This window comes from Festucalex cinctus, chromosome 1, assembly GCF_051991245.1.
Source record: "Festucalex cinctus isolate MCC-2025b chromosome 1, RoL_Fcin_1.0, whole genome shotgun sequence".
Lineage (NCBI taxonomy): Eukaryota > Metazoa > Chordata > Actinopteri > Syngnathiformes > Syngnathidae > Festucalex > Festucalex cinctus.
Window position 1 is genome coordinate 30,034,697 of NC_135411.1, and position 2,975 is coordinate 30,037,671.

Consider the following 2,975-nt stretch of genomic DNA (forward strand, 5'->3'; position numbering starts at 1 on the left):
TTTCGTTTTGCAAAAAAATGTTCAACATTGTGCAACCAATCGATCTTCATCGACACGGATTTGGTAAAAGCCATCCGATAATGTACAGTACATGCTAAGCCAGTAGGTAGTGACTTTGTAAAAAATAAAAATAAAACTAAAAAAGAAAGTGAGAGACATATTATTTATATTATGACACAGCTGAAGCCATTTCCAATGTAAAGGTGTCTTCTTCATAAACTTGTTTTCAAATATGTATATTTATGTTTTTTTGTTTTGTCTTACAAAATGTCCAAATTTGAGACACATTTTTAGAAATCTCTTAAAAACATCATTATTAACAAAACAGCCAAAACAAACTTTCAAAGCAACACCATCGTTTATTTTTCACTTTGACATTTTTAAGAAATCTAACTCTGTTTTAATACATTAGCAGTGTCGTAAATGTATTCATTTCTACTGTTTTCATCATTCACAGCCATTTTTAAATAGAGATGCTTTTTAGGTTCATGTTACTACTCTAAAACACTGCTGTCACGCTAATGTCCAAAATGACACTATTGTTTATTTCAGAATTTGACATTTTTCGATTAGTGGTACACACAAGCTGTCTTAACAGAACTTCTAACTTTGAGACCTGGTTTCAAATATCAGTATTGGCTTTTTCCAAGCCTACTAATTGCACTTGTGGATGAATTATTTAGTTTTTATCCTTAGGCAGTTAAAACAGACCCCTAAAACTCCAAGCATGATGGACATAATTCTAAATGGATGTTTTCTTCTCACCTCCACTTCTTCTTGGACAACCCTCACTTGACCCACCATTAAACTTTATGATAATGTGACATTATTGCCTAGATGTGATACATTGTTTCATTCCAAAGGATGAATGGCCAATTGGGAAGCACTTGGCATGTATTCTAACTCGTAGCTGTAACAAATTGCACTTAATAGAAAATCTCTGTACTTCATTTTCTTTACCACATGTCTCATTAAGGTTGCGTGTGGGCTTGGCTAGTTTGTACATACAGTACTTGTATCAGTTTGAGGGAGAAAATAAGTAATCAAATCTAAATTACTTAGCTTTCAGGGTCACTTGGCTTGTAGTTATCGATCTTATGGTTATGTTGATGGGGTGGTTAGCCAAGGAAAATCAGATATGTTGTCTTTCGCAGCTTGTCATAAATGTTAGTAAATGTTAGCTTTCGGGCGGCACGGTGGATGACTGGTTAGCACGTCCGCCTCCCAGTACTGAGGACTCGGGTTTGAGTCCAGTGCCTGCGTGGGTCTTCTCCGGGTGCTCCAGTCTCCTCCCACTTTCCAAAGACATGCGTGACAGGTTAATTGGGTTCTGCGAATTGTCCCTCGATGTGCTTGTGCATGTGGATGGTTGTTCGTACTGTGTGCCCTGCGATTGGTTAGCAACCAATTCAGGGTGTACCCCGCCTACTGCCCATAGCCATATGAGATAGGCTCCAGCACCCCCCGCGACCCTTGTGAGGAGTAAGCTATTCAGAAAATGGATGGATGTTAGCTTTCTGGGGTAAAAGGCAGTAAGAAAGCTGGGTGTTAGCATTCAGGAAGTAGTTGTAGTAAAATCAAAATGTTATCTTTCTTAGCTCGCTTTCTGGGTAACCATGATTGTAAATGTTAGTAGATAGCTTCTGGGGTAAAAGCTTGTAGTTTGGTTGCGAGCAGGTAAATGGTAAAAGGACTTTCAATTGTGTAGTGCTTTTCATGGTCGTCAAAGTGCTTAACACTGTCTGCTAATTCACCTAATGACAGCATTGGGAGCAACTTAGGGCTCAGTATCTTGCTCAAGCATGCTATCACATGGCCAGAATTGGATTGAGAATCGAGCCCACTGCCATTGGGTTGAGGGATGACCTATAAGTACAAACTAGTAGTCGCTTTCTTGAGTAGTTAGTGACCTTCCAGAGCTAAAGGTGTTAATCTTAATTTTGTCCGGTAGCAATCATCACACACATTATCTGGAAATGTACTGGTACTCCCTGGAGTAGTAAGCTCGTAGTGAAAGGTGAAAGCTACTATCTTACTGCTCACAGCAAAAGCTTATATGAGCCAGAGTTATGAGTAATGAGTAATCCAGAAGTTAGTTGTAACAGGTAGTTAACTAGTTGTAAAGCATCTTTCTGGGGTAGTGTGTTGTAGTGTATTTTTAAAGCCTGTAGCTGTCAAAATGACATTTTTATAGTAAGTAAAACAGTGGTAAATCTTTATTTATGCAAACTTTTCCAACTCATTTTTTATAATGTTCTGAGTTTCGTTATTTATGCACCCTTTTCCAACTAATTGTTAGAATGTTCTGAGTTTCTGTATTGGGAGGTGATGGGAGTTTTGGCCACTCACCGTACTGATAAAAATGCAATGTGCAGCCATTTGAGTAACAATAGCATGAAAATGGGAGAGTCATATGCCAGACAGGAATATCCTTCTCAAGGGCTTCTTCTGGATACTGCACAATATTGCCATGATTACTGTTACAATGTGCTGGAGTGCAGCCAAAAGCTAAGGGTGGAGTGGCGGGGAACAAAGTAAAAGAAAAATTCCACTTGTATAACACCATGCTTCCCTCTTCTTAGCTTTATTTATGAGCGACAGGAAGTGAAAGACAAGACAATGACAGATCTATGAGGTGAGAATAGCTTGAAAGAGTGGATGAAGGAAGGCGAGATGACAAATGACAGGTAAATGAGACAAAGGGGGGACGACTCTAAGTCTGTCAGGGATGATGAGGGAGGAAACAACGAGAGGATATCAGATTGGCCGTAGGCGACCAGGCAGAAAGATGGAAGCCTTTGTTTCCCTGACATTTTGCTTTTGTCGGGACAGTTGTAAAACAGCAGAAGGTCGAATTGACTCTCAATGTCATTTTCATGACCTTATCCTCACTTTTCTGCCACACGCTCTTATGTTGTTAAATGGACACGAATAAGCAGTACAGCTCAGTTTTTGTCACCATGATATGGCAATTA